Here is a 15093-nt window from a genome sequence, read left to right as displayed (position 1 = left end):
GGTAACCTTTTCTGTTAATGTAACCTAAAGTCACAGGGGTCTTGCAGGTTAATGTAATAAAGCCACTGGGTTTTGTTATATAATGATGATTTTTTTTAAAATATGAAAGTCAATTGACAAAAAGGGAAAGGTATTTTCTGACTCCTACATTAAAGTAGGAGTCTCAGTAAAGTGCTGCTTTACTAAGCCCACAGGTATTCAGTTCCATCCTTAAGATTTGGTGTTACAGTCTTGTGGATTATTTATCATGCAACATAGTTTTTGTTAGCGCAGTTGCTAATTTCTTGTTGAAGCTTTAGAGTAGAGGTCTTCACAGGTCCAAAAGCTTTGGCCCCGACTAGAAATGGTCCTATTGAAGGTCTACCTAACCCCAACGCACATGCATGAATTTTCAAAAAAGAGAGACCCGATCCAAGGAAGACCCGAGAACAGTCAGACCTGACCCCAGATAGACCTGAGGATGATTAGACCCAGCCCCAAAATGTGATCAATCCAAACAAACTCCAACAGAGATAGAATGTCAACACAGGCAGCAGCATGATGTGCTATCAGTTAATTCCATCAGTTAGCAAGCAGCAAGTACTGATAGAAAAAGAGCAGCAATATTATGATAATAATATCCTTAAGTCCTAAGAACAACTCTAAAGTCACAGAAACCATAAGGGTTTGTCTGTACCCCAAAGAAAAATCCATGTAAATGCAGTCCTGCTTCCACTTACTCTTACAACGGTAAAATATCCTGAGGCCAAATGGGAAGGTCATGGTTCCAATTCTCCCTCTTGTCTCACATCACATCACACCATTTGCTCCTGCGACGATTGTGACGTACCACCTGATCAGAGCCGATATCGCGTACGCCTTGGTCCATTCAGATCCACCCAGGTATCGGACGTATTGACGCATAGGCCGGAGACTGAACATAATTTGTTGTATTATTTTGGAATATTTCAGTGAACAGAACATGCATTTCGTCCCTAGTATGTATCTACTCTTACATGTATTGTGCACTTGCATTTATTAGAGGTGATAACTTTTCTAAGCTCTAGGAAAGCTTTACAAACATTAAATCTTTGTGGTTTAAAAATTCCAGATATTGACCTGGTTTGCCAGCCTTGTTTGTTGAGGTCTATGTGGGATTCAGAGTTTGATACCGAGAATAAATACTGAAAAATATCTTTTGTTGTTCCAACTTAAAACCTTTTCAGAACATTTATGAAAAGGCCATCATGACAAAATGTGTACCTCTTTTTGGGAGTTAAACCACTGTGGGTCAGCACAACAAGACTAGGGCTGTGTTACTCTATTAACATGCAGTCTCTTTAAAACATGCTGCATCATAGATTCTTTAACTAAATCACCTGTCATTTATCTTCTTGACCATATGATATTTTTCATGGATGCATTATTTTGGATCATCTGAGTAACATAAATCTCTTGAGGCATCAGTGTTTTTCTAAATCTTGACATTTATGGCAAAATTACACCAGCCCCCACAGCTTTATTACAAGTGCTAGTCAACCTTCCCTGTGCAGGGCACTGTTGAGCTAGCATTCACAGTGGCACAATGGCATATTATAATTAGCTTATCTGTTGCACTACTGGCCAGCTGGGTGAGTCTTCAATAATACAAGAGATACTAGCAGAGAATGAATAATTGAATGAGGTACAAAGGGGGGAAGGAGGTAGCACGATAATATGGTTGGGTATTATGAGCAGTGTTTGCTGAAGATGTGATGTGTATTTCTCTGAGGATGATGGAGTAATATGCTGTACATGGACACTCAGCCTTCATAGCTCCCCCTCCTTTATTCAGGCGACCGTTGACCTTCTGATGTCATTGTTACCACTAATGATGAAATAAACAGATGGTGTCATAGCCTGCATATATTGGCCACAGTGCCCTGTGAGTCAGGGAGCTGCTGAGTCATAGCTCTGACTCTAGCTTCAGCCCACTTGTAAGACTAAAACACAGAGTATTTTAGAAAATATTGCCAATAATAATAATAATAATAATAATAAAAACTCTGATGACCTAACCTAAAATGGCTATTAAAATGACCATGCTTTATTGTGACTCCTCCCTTACAAAATTATTCTTGATTTGCCTCTTTTCTGTATGCAATACTGTTACTTAAAATGAGTGCTAGTGTTATTACTAATTTTCACTTATGACATAGTCGCAATAAATTAGAAGATTTTAAATAAATGAAATAATATGTACGCACATAAATCTTATCTGTATTACTGCAAGGCAGGAGATAAGTTCTTGTGGATACAAACACACTTTTCCTAGTTGTCATTGATATACTAGTGGATCTGGCCAAACATACTGTAAATTTTAAGTAAAAATGTACTATAAATGTAGGCTGAGTTGAAAGACTAGATTCACTGCTGCTGCCACTGACATGTTACTACTACTCACACTACTTTCAGCTGTTTAATGTGTGATCTAATAATATTGATTCATATTGTGGATCCAAATTATGTTCACAATCAAATTATAATTTAACTCAAATTAAATTACATTTCCCCCCAACTTATTAGAGATTTATTTTTTAGAGGGGAACAGAAGTACACACACATACACACACACAGGAGGCACAACATGAGTACAGTACTTAGACTCAAAGCCAGTGACTCAGATACAGCAGTAGGCCAGTATGTGATGGCTCTATTGGGGGAATTTTAATCTTCATGCAGCTCTACAGTGTAGAGACATAATTAAATCAGGGCCCTAACATAAAAATGCTGTAACTAATTAACCAATAAATTATCAGTTGCTGCTCTATAAATCATGATGTACAGATCAATTTTTATGTGCCATAGTTGAGAAAAGCTCAAACTAGCCCATTTAAACCACGGTTTTCTGACAGAGTGAGCCTTTAGTTTTTAGCACTGAACAAATAGTATAAAATGAGAAATGTTTATTTTAATTTTCTGTAATTTCAAGTGCAGAGCTGCGGGTTAAGGTTCAGTCATAGAGATTCAAATTTCAAAGAATTTCCTAAATTATTGGATATCCATTCATCATTGAAAAAAATATCAAGAGTGTGGCCCATAATTGCCACAAAATCCAAGTAAATTACATGTTTGAGCAAGACAATTAATAATGAAAAATATGGTTATTCAATGAATGGCCAGATAAGTTCAAAATATTAAATATAGTGAATAATGGGGAACAGTTCTAGGCTTGGTTGGAGCCTAGCCAATTTTTTATGTCAGCAGAAAAGACTGTATCTTGAATAGCTGAAGTAAAAATAAAACAGCCTACATGGATCTCTCAGCAACTGACTTAAGTCCTGCTGGTTTTATTTAAGATGATAAGCATATCTTAGCTACATGATCAGGGTGAGTCAAGTGCTGAAGACACCTGTTCAGGTGGAACAGCTAACGCAGAATCAGACAAATACTGTTGTACAAGCCCAGGGACAGCATTTCACCTCCACCAGGAAATTGGATTGAGTCATAAATCAGTCAAAACCTAACAAAGAGACGTATTCTCAGATTCAGTGTGACTGACACCTTCCCTAGACATTATTATATTTGATATCAATCATCCAAATCCATAAAAGACACTCTTTATACTCCAGAACTTGACAGTCATCACACGTTTCTTCAATTTTCTTCAGTACCAGAGTATCTCAGTGACTCTCGTCTGTACATTCATGGGTACATTGCAAACAGGAACTGCCAGTGAGTAATTCTGCATATTTTTTAATGGTGCCACTGTGCCAAAATATAAAATTACTAGGGCCCACCATCGACTATGGTTCTGTTCATATAAAGATATTCACCCAGTGGCATCTCTATTCAGCTACTGTGCTTTAATGTAGATATGTCTGAGGTGACAAAGTGACATTCATTGGAAATATAGAATGGGGTGTTCTGTTGTGGTAACAAAAATGTTCAGGTTGCTTTATCTTGAAAATGGTCTGTGACTTGATGATGGAACATTAATGGTGAAAATGAGAAATGAGTGGGCGAATAAACAAAGAGGGAAAAAAGCTAATTGTGATGCAAATGTGATCTGAAGCCTTTCAGTTAAGATGCTTGTGGTAGCTGTCTGTACCTGACGCATTAATAGCAACACCATCATTCACCTTCATCTGAGAGGCATTCTGTGAAATGTTTTGAAATGTTGCCCCTTAAAACCACATCTGCCAGTGGAAACAGCAAGACCATTAACATGCACTTGTAGCATGCTCTGAGGCGATTTATATAATCTCGGAGTGAATAAATGAGCCTGACATTAAATGATAAATGGATGTTAATGAGTAATTATTGAAGCACAGCAGATATGAAGTCTACATGCACTCAAATGTGACAACCAATATAAGATGCCTACTTCCTGCAATTCACCTCCTACCCCGTGCACCCATAAACAATTAATAATCATCAATTTGAAGGGGGCTGATAAACTTGGAGCACGCTCAGATAAAGCATTTTATAGCATATTTAAGTGTGATGACCGTGTGTTAATTATAGAACATATGAAGAAATAAATGAAAAATCACTTAACTGTATATGACAGGAGAAAAACAGCATGGAAGCGTTCTCAAGTAATTACCCCCCTCTATGAATCTCCATGCACCATTGCAGAATTGCACAACAGTGACATTAATGTTTTATGGCAACAGAAGTATCTGATAAAAGGCCGGAGTGAGGAGCATGTCACTTTTTTCATCATTTCTTTTTTTTTTTCAGTCCGTTACCTTTGTTGTGTTTTGTTTGTAGATGAAATGGCTTAGATCTTCTTTAAACTGACAGGCACGCTGGACAAATTATTCTGTTCTGACTTTGATCCCCCCCTCTCCTGGCCTTCCAAGCCTGGGAGGGGCTTCAAAGAGGTGCATAACTGTAAGAGGACATACTAGCTTACAAGAGGTCCTCTCTAGAGGCCTTTGTCAACCAAGACCCAGACATGTGCATACAGTAAACTGGCAAGCAGCCAAGTTTACTGTATGCACAAAATATGTCAAGGCATGATCAATTATTGATTTGGATGCAGAGTTATTATTTGTTTATCACCTCGTGTGTGTGTGTGTGTGTGTGTATCAAGTAGAACTTCAAGGAATAATTACTTCAGATGGGATAGTTTAACGTTTTGGGTAAGATGCTTACTCATGTCCTTTCTAAGAGTTAGCTGAGAAGCTTGATACTGCTCTTAAGTCTGTGTGTTAAGTATCGAGCTAGAGTCGAGAGGCTATCAGCTTAGCTAAGCATAAAGACTAGAAGCCGAGGGGAAACAGCTGGCCTATGTCTGTCAAAGTTCAAAAGTAGACTTGCAAACACTAATAGTGCGTTCACACACAAGGATACACTGTCAGAAGTATCTGGCCAATAAATCTCTGGGTGTGTGTCGTGTTGAGCATATAATTTACATACTCTGCTCCGACTGGACAGTTGTTTTCTGATGTATCCTCCATCACCACCACACACCAGCACACCAACAATGTTGGCGGTTTACTTGCAGAAATCATTCCGCCTTTTTATTTCCCAGCAATTTCTTTAAGACACATTGTAGAGAATTGGGAAGCCTGAGACCACGATGATCAGTTCCATTTTGTTTAAAGTTAAAAAAGTCCAAAGTTCCTTTGCATAGTGAAGTACTTAACATATATTTCAGCTGGAATCGAGATGATTGTGATTGATAATTGCACAAATTGAGTCTTGCTTGGTGGGGAGCATGAGACCTGCAAAGCTCACAATGAGTAACACCAATTAAATGTTCTATCTTGTTTGTTTAATCCATATACAAACATATATTTAAGAACAATTTGTAGTGTATGAGGAGTTATATGCTATATTATTTTCATTTTTTTTTTTTTTTTTTTACAGTTTAATTGACTCCTTGCTGCTACAAGTGGAGACAAACCTTAATTCACATCTCAAAGTCCTTCTGAGTGTTCTGAGCCAATATACAGAACACACTCGTCCCTTTCAGCCCATGTCTAATCCTTTCTTAATTCTACACCAGTAATCCTGTATCTGAGCTGAGATGTGATCTTTAAAGGGAGGGTGAAAAGAGGTTTTCTGCCAAGACTGAGAGGAGAAAAAAGTACTTATTTCATAACCTTATTGTAAATGCAGTTTCCTGAAAAGGTGGGAAAGCATATTTGTAGCAGTGCACAAGAAAGAAAAAGGGGGAAAGGGGGGCAAGCTTTGCTTGCTGTGATTTAATCAGGCCACTAGGGATGGACCACACAAGGAACAAATCAGACACTGGTTAAGCATCAAGCCAAGAAAACATTTTGATGGAAACCTATATTTTTTCTTGTGTCCTCAAAGCAGAACAGAAAAGACAGAACTTGAAGAAGCACAAAAATGATAATACATTTAGCTGGATTCATCTCATTCATTCATTCTCTAATAGAACACTATGTCAAAATTAAAAATATTCACTAAACTGCAATTGCACAGCCAGTGGATAGTTTCATTAGGCCACAGATTAACCATTTTACACAAATGTGTGATTTTAAAGAATTTATTGGATTCTACTTGTATTTTGGAAAACAGATAGCTTTTCTTAAGAATCATTAACTGGTGTTCACCTACAATTAATGTAAAAGACATTTGGAAATTACTGCAAACATTTTAACCTTTTTATGCCAGATGTTTTTAAATGTTCTCATACTACAGGCAACAATTGGTTTCCATTCAGTACACTATAGAACGGAGCTTTCATGGACTGGAAACTTCAGAGTTGTAGGTAATCCACTGCAGAGAATCTGGAACCTTCTTGCCAAGGAGAACACTGATGTGACAGTTAATGTAAACAATTTGAATACGTTTTTGAATATTCAGTGCCAGTGTTGTTGTATTGTATTGTTGTATTTATTTGTTTGTTTGTCACAATATGCATGCATGGCTTTTACAGTACAGGTCAGTTTAAATACATTTCCCTCACCTTACACAAATGAATGCTTATCCCCACTCTTTGTGGGTTGTTGGATGGCGTTCTGGAAAAGTTTGCAATCGCTGCCAGAGGGAGAAGAGACACATTTGGTTTAGGGAATATATGTAAAACAAAAATAATTTTACCAGAAAATAACTCCTGGAATGCATTTGGATCACAGATTGATGGTAGTGGTTCAAACATGTCTGACAGTGAAATTTTCCTTAAAGGGTTCTCATTGATTATTCACATTATTTTGAGACAAATGCTGGGTGATGCTTATTAAGAACATTATAGGGGCTGTGATGAATATGGCTGCTGGCTGAGTAAGTGGCTCAATACAAACCCTGATACATTTTCACACTCCCTTTATTCTTCAAGAATGGGCTGTTTAATAATTTATGGTATAACGTCATCATGAATGTGCAGCGCTGTTCGTTTATTTTGCCTGTGGGCACATTGCCCTTGTCATGCAGGGTCACTATCATTTGGCTATTTCTTGCTGGGCTCCATGTCTTCTCATCTTTTCTCAGAATATTTTCTTTGCCTCAAGGAGGGACACAGTGGGCTCAGAGTGGAAGGGTGCAGTGACATCAGTGCTCTTATACTGAAATCAGAATGACTGGTCACCAGAATAACACCTCTGCAATGGAGTAAATAAATGACAAATTCAGAATTGTTGAGGGGCTTTCATGTCTCTTGACTTTGAACCAGCAAATATAGATTTTATTTTATTTTTTTGTCCTGCAGACAACTTGCAGTGGAAGCAAGTTGTGAACACAAAGTTGACATATCGTCACCTTTTAAGTTCATACTGCAAACTTATTAGTTGCTTATTTACACATCCAGCAGTTAAGAAGCAACATTATCATTAATTTGGAGTTGTGTTTGTGTCCACCTTGTGAATGTATGTTCAAGATTCATGCTCTGTGATTGGTCTTTACTGACTCCTGAGATAAATACCAGGGTCTTGAGCTGCTCAATACTCAACTTTGTTCACAAGCTGGTCGCTTAACTGGTCTGTCTACTGTTTGTTGTGGAGCAGGCAGTGAACAGTGGGTTTTTAAAGCTTTTTCTCTGAAAACAGCTACCTGCTACAGCCAAAAACAGTGAACCAAAACAGTGAAGTTGCCAGGCAAGAAGAGCTAAACTTTGCTATAAAGCTCTGAAAAGCTGAGGAAAGCTGCAGATTCATGCAGATCATTTTCTGTGGGTCCATCACTACGAGTGCCCTCTTTCACGTTGTCACATTATTTACTTCTTATTTTGATACACTGTTCTCCAGCGCTATGATAGTTAATAGTAAAGACAACATCAAGCAATGAACAGTGAACCTGACCTTTTCAGTAACACAGCACAGCCATCTCCACTTCAGACCCTTTGTTTGCATTTGCTATTTATCACAGTGAATTACTTAATTCATATATGACCACTTCTGCTATTCATGTTAGCGTGGCAGTGGTCAATATTATAACACATGCTAAAGGCTTTTATTTCTCCTATCAAAGTAATCCTCAAACTCTTTCTTTTTTGTTTTTATTTATTTATTTTCAAAATCATGTTAGTGGTCTAGTTTCAACAGTAGTTAGAACATATCACATGCAGATGCACTAGCTAAGTGGGTAATAATGGACTTGCTGCCTTGTCCTGATGATGTACGACACACATTTCTAGTGTTGCAGTGGTGCCGTTAACGGATGTAATCCAATGCTGAACTAAAATCATTTCCTGTGCTGGAGGCACTTAAGCGGACACTACACTATACTGTGATGCAGTAGTTATAATATACAAAAGCACAAGTGGGCCTTTGTAGAGATGAAAATAATGGGAGTATTCTGACAGAAATGCTGGTATGCTGAATGCTGAAAAATTCAATTCAATCAAAATGCTGTTCAGATATTCAGCATATCACACAGGAGGAGGAGGGTTAGTCATCACATCCTCCCAGACAGTCTGGGGATTTGAACCATTCAGGCACTGACAGTGCTATTTTCAAGTTTGGAATTGAAATATTTCATCTTTCAAAATGTCAGACCAACTTCTGTTCCAACACATGTTCATACTTTCAAAGTTATGCAAGAAAATCAGGTCTGTAATTACATTACTCCCCCAATAACTTACTGACCTCGTTATAAACACCCAAACCCCCTGGCCTTTCTAGTACTACAATACCGCCATGTCCTGGTTGTCTTTATATTACTTTAAACATTCTGCATAGTTGATATTTGTCTAAAAACCCTACTGTAATATTAAATAAAATCAAAGTAATTGAAATTGGTAAAAATCTGTGTATAGCTGTCCATCTGTCTGTCAGTATCTCGTTCTGTCTCTCTTTTGTATCTCTGTCTACTGGTAATTGCTCTGATCGGCAGTGTTAGTATAATTAGGCCCCAATTTACCATCCACACTGCCATAAGATATAATGGATGTAATGAAAAGCACAAAATTGTTCTCTTTCTTATTGCTTTGAGAAAATTGACTTCAGTTTTTTGAGTACAAGAGGCGGACACCATTGAAAAACAGACCACTCCAGTAGACAGAAGCATTTAATTTATCAGCATGAGTGAAGGACAGGAGACTCATTTTAACACAAAGCTAAGGTATTATCATAAAACCTTTACCTGAGTCTGTTCCTTATCTGTCTTGAAAGAAGTCTCATTTTCATCCATCTACCCCAGAAATGCTGCTATTTTGAAAGTAAAACCAAAACAAATGCCAGCTGAGAAATAATATATCAAAATTTAAATGGAATGCTTTTTACACAGCCCTTTTCTAGTCTATCGACCACTCGGCGTGCTTGACAATGTATGTCTCATTCACTGATGGCGAAGCATCAGGAGCAGTTACAGCATCAGTGTCTTGCTCAAGGACACGCTCTCTGGAGGAGCTGGGGATCAAACCAGGAACAGTACAATTAGTAGATGACTGCACTACCTCCTGAGCCATGCTCCCTCAAACTGTAAATGAGAATGTTTTGGTTGGCATTCATCCTAATTGTCTAAAAAAAGGCATCACCAGTGCACTGGAAGCAACATTATCACATAATTTTTTGTTTTCGTGCTTCAAAATTAAACACAAACCAAAAAGTATACATCACACTTTGCCAACTGGGGCATTATCCAACTTTTTAAGACGATTGATTGAAATAAACAGCAGGCTTCACAACCATTCCCCACATCTTTGCTTTACAGCTCTTGTTACTGCAGAGGGCAGAGATGTTACAGATGTAAGCTTTAATGTTAGAAACTGCATGACAGAATTTATTGATTTCTCCCAGCTTAAAACTTTGTCATTGTTTGTGCCAAATACATAATTACCAGGCAACAACTCTCCTCCACATAGTAATTAGGTTATTAATATCTATGTTTAGTTACAGCATTTCTTTTCCATTTATTGCTTAGCAACAGAATTGGAATCAGAATGTACTAACTGGATCAATAGAGCTGCTCAACTGAAGCCATTTTGTACCTAGAGAGCTGAAATGTATGTGAAATATGAATGATCCAATGCCTATCAACACTAAATTCATGGTGTAAAATATCACATTGAGCCATTTTATCTGTAGCAAATAAATTATTTGATTTCCAAATGAAAGTAAAGCCTATACACCTTTGCATCCACCCTCACAGTAGTTCCCCAGAGTTTATTCTTTCTCAGAGCTTATCAAATATACTCTTATATGGGTCACTTGATAGTATGATAAATGAGGAAGAGGTGCACCAGGGGACATTAGTGTTGAATCTTGGGAGGCAGTGGGAGTCCCAAAGCAATGCTCGCCTGGGGCTTAGCCCAACTTGCTTCCCCAAGGAAATGTGTGACTGATATACTCTCCAAGTTTAAAAATAATTATCATCTCAAGGCTCAGCTCACGTGCAGTGTTGTACTTTGTAGTGGTCAGACAATACACTCTGATAAATTGCTGTTAATTTACATGAAAATGTCAACAGTATAAATCTGTCATCTTTAAATGCAATACATTGCTCTTTTTTTCATTACTCTAATTTCTCTCAGTGAAATGGCTTATAACTATGTATATACTCTATATACAAACACAACATCATTTTGGAAAACACTGCACCGTTTCCAGATTATGGAAAGGTGGGATAACACAATTTGTTTTGACAAAACCCAAGTCAACAGTTTGCATATATTGTTTCAAATTCCAATTTTGGGGCTTGATAAACATTTCATGTTGTTGTATTGATGCAGATATGCATCTTACATTAACTGTTGCTGCTTGTGTTTTTTCTGCAACGTCTTCAATATCTCGTCACACTATTCAGTAATGCAGTCATTTTATTAGTCTTGAAAATCAGTGTTTAATTATGGTTTTGTTGTTCTTTTTCAGGCTGCCGCAGTGCTTTAAACAACATTATGTCTGAAGACTGAGCTTCAACCTTGGTTATCAGAGAGGTAAGCCCATGTTGGAGGCATCACATCTGCAAGAGCAGAGGATGAAGTCCAGAGACGATCAACAAAGACAGACAGATGGTGTAGAAGCCTCGCTGGATCTCCAGTAGTCAGCCGAGAACTCCGAGCCAGAGGACGTCACTGAGATTTTACATGATTGACAAGGTAAATTAATTGTTTAAGTAAGTGTAGCCACAGTGTCTTATATTATAGTTTGATAAGGCAGACATTATTCTGACAACAAATTATGTATGTAACTTTAAATTAGGCTGACACAGTAAGTTCTCAGCAGTGGTGGAAGAAGTAAGGCTACTGAATACCAGCCAAATTATTGTTCTGTTCCTTTATTCTTGACCGGAGGGTAAATGTTGCCCAAGCACCTTCATATTTTTTGTTGTGTATTTTAATAGTTGTTTTCTTAGATTCTTTGCGTTCATAAGGTAATCTTGATGATACAAGTTGTGTCAATGACTCAACTAAGGTTGTAAAGACTATGACAGACTTCAGCAAAGTTGGAAAGATATTCACAGATTTGAACTCCCTGGATTAATAACTCATAAGTGTTTAAACACAAACAATACCTTTTTCCAACCATATTTAGGCAGCCAATGAGCTATAACCTAATTTTCATTCAAACAAGCTGTCCTCCGAGCTAGAGAAATAACATTAGTCTCTATGCTCAATGTTAAGTATCTTCACCCTTACATAGTAGTCACCTTAGGATGAATCAGTTAGGATGGTTGGATTGGATGGATTTATTCAAGTTCAGTTTCAATTTAACTTTTTTTTTTTTTTTTTCAAAAAATGTTCTTTTCTCTTAATTAAAATTCATAAATTTATGCACCTCAAAAAGTGTGATTGTTTGTCAAGATTTTAGTGATTAGTTTTCAGTGTAATGTTCTCCTACTCACACAACTAAAAGTTTGTGTTATTATTATTTTTAATTAGTCTATTAGTTTTTCAAGTGTTGTACTTGTGTTTTCCAGCTCTGCTTGTTTAACTGCTGCAGCCTGGATGGAAATACCAGCTCTCATCTTACAAACCAACAAGGTATGTGTCCTAAAGATTTACCCAGTCTGGAAAAAACATGTTGATGAATTATTAATCTCAACAACCACTTTCAGTCTTTTGAATTCAGTGTTACTGTTTAAATCCCAGCAAAACCTTGACATTTAATATAGATCTATAGATAGAATGTCAGACAACAGCACCAGTTCTAATGTTAGTGCCAGTTAAAATTTCCCCTAGCTCAAGGCTTTTCCAGTAAACAGTATTTAATTTACTATCATATGACAAAGAAAGCTATTAAATTCTCACATTTGAGAAGCTCCAACTTCAAGGAAATATTTGGCATTTTGGGTTAAATAAAATTATCTAAATATTTTCTCCCTGTGAACTAATTGATTGTAGCTCTCATCTGCAAACCACATAATATCAAACACATAAAAACCAAAAAAGGCTAAACTTACTGTCTTTGAATTGTTATTGTTAACTAGAACATTACAGGAAATTCAGGACAAAGTTTTGGGGTTTTTTATTGAAAAAAAAAAGTATAATAAAATATAGTGGCAAACAAAGTTTTACTGATGTGCGTTTACTAGACTACAACATGCAAATCAATATCAATTGTGCAAATGAAATATTGTATTAAGCTGAAAAACTGCTGTCTAGAGCTTTGGAAATCTTAATTTGCACAAATAAATACTATATACAGAGATCTTACCAAAATTAGTTTATCATACAGTTCTATACCTGTTTGTGTATGTAAAAAAAAAAGTCATAGTATAGTAAGGAATTAAAAACCATCAATAAATATCATAGTATACTAAGGCCTCAAAAAACGTCATTGTATAATGAGGCATCAAACATCGTTCAAAAATATCATAGTATATTGAGGCATAAAAAATGTCATGAAAACATAGTATAGTAAGACATAAAAAAATTTCAGAAAATATCATAGTATAGTAAGGTGTTAAAATATGTCACAAAATTTCCCTATATTTCCCTGCGACCAAAAAGGGTCAAAAAATGTCACGAAACGTAAAAACTGACAAAAAAATATATAGAAAAGCATCAAAAATGGTCAAAACATATTGTAATACAATAAGGCATAAAAGTGTCATGAAAATGTAAAAAAAAAAAAAAATCATAGACATAAAAAAATGTTATAGTAAGGCATCAAAATGTCATCAAAACATATAGTATAGTAAGACATAAAAAATGTTAAAAAAAAAAATGTCATAGCATAGCAAGGGTTAAAAATATGTCACAAAATGTCAAAGTATCGCAAGACATCAAAGAATGTCATGGAATATTCACAGTCATATTATTACCCTAGAATGAGTGGGGTGATGCATAGTATTATGTGGCTGTGCTGATTAGCTTCCACAGTGAATCAAGAATATGTTTTGACACTGCAGGAACAAGGAGACATCCATGTCAGATGAGGTGCCGTCCTCCGTGCTCTCACTGCCAACGACGACTCCAGCCCTCTGAGAACCTGGGTGTAAGTAAACATGTTGTTTAGAAATTATGTGACAGTCAATGGAAGACAGTAAAAATGATAGGTCATAAAAATGCAATAGTATAGTAAGACATAAAAAATTTTCAAGAATTGTCATAGTATAGCAAGGCAAAAAAACCCCCAATAAACGAATCAAAAATGTCATGAAAAAAGTCATAGTAATGTGATGTGATGTAATGTAAGGTGTCAAAAAATGTCATAGTATACTAAGACATAAAAAATGTAATGAAATGTTTAAAAAAAGTCATAGTATATTAAGTGTATAATGAGGCACCAAAAAAGTAATACTATAGTTAGGCATCAAAAATGTCATGGAAAAAAAAAATCATAGTATACTCAGGCGTTAAAAACTGTCAAAAACTGTCAAAAATGTCATAGTATAGCAAGGCAAAAAATAAAAATAAATATTAAGTACTATCAGTATAGTAAGACAATAAAATATGTCACAAAATGTCATTGTATAATGATGCATCAAAAAATGGCTTAGTAAGGCCTAAAAACATCATAGAATATTAAGGCATAAAAATGTCATGAAAATGTAAGAAAAAGTCATAGTATAATAAGATGTCAAAAGATTGACCTACTTTTTACAGGTGGAGGCACTTTGTTTTAGCTCCCCATAATGTAGCTATGAACACATTCACCAAAGACTAACATGTCTCTGTCACCAATAAGCATCTTTAGGAACACATGACTCCTTATGTGACAATTACTTGATTAAGAATTGTCTTTTTTAAAGATTATGAGAATTATAATTAAATCAAAATAAGCATTCAGAAATGAAAAAAGTGGTTCAAAGTATGTTATTATCTTTGCTGTGGTTTGTTAAACGTCTGCAACAAAATCATTGAAAGGTTCCCACTAAACTTTTGAGGTGAGTTTCTCTATTTTCAGACTAATTGATCAAAAAAGGTAGCTGCTAAAAGAAGTATGCATCATTGAGAAAATGTACCATTTCTTTCTATTTTACACGATTATTAGTGGGAGTATTTGAGATTTTACCTGAACATATGGCAAAATTAAAATCCCTATAATCATATATATTGATATTTATACTCATCCTTTTTTTCTGTTCCAGACAACAGGTTTTAACTGTCAAACTACAGCTCAGATAATGACAGAGACTGACTGAAAAAAAAAACAAAAAAACACTCACCTTCTGTAAATCTTCATGTCAGTCTCTTCCTTATGAGCTGAAGTTTGATTCCTGTGATGAAAAATCTGAAAAAATAAACATCACCAACTTTTGAACCATTATAATAAA

The 15093-nt window shown here is 36.0% G+C and overlaps 1 long non-coding RNA gene across 1 annotated transcript in view; it reads left to right on the top strand.

The window, feature by feature from the left end:
* The window catches only part of LOC108896527 (uncharacterized), a 58376-nt gene extending 46020 nt beyond the window's left edge, over positions 1-12356 (top strand). The window contains exons 2-3 of the long non-coding RNA XR_001963130.2: positions 11244-11470; positions 12292-12356. This is a non-coding gene — a long non-coding RNA (uncharacterized LOC108896527). The remainder of the gene's footprint in view (positions 1-11243; positions 11471-12291) is intronic.
* Positions 12357-15093: the final 2737 nt, after the last annotated feature.

The sequence above is a fragment of the Lates calcarifer genome, linkage group LG5 (genome assembly GCF_001640805.2).
Source record: "Lates calcarifer isolate ASB-BC8 linkage group LG5, TLL_Latcal_v3, whole genome shotgun sequence".
Taxonomy (NCBI): Eukaryota; Metazoa; Chordata; class Actinopteri; family Centropomidae; genus Lates; species Lates calcarifer.
This window is presented reverse-complemented; position numbering and strand designations above follow the sequence as displayed.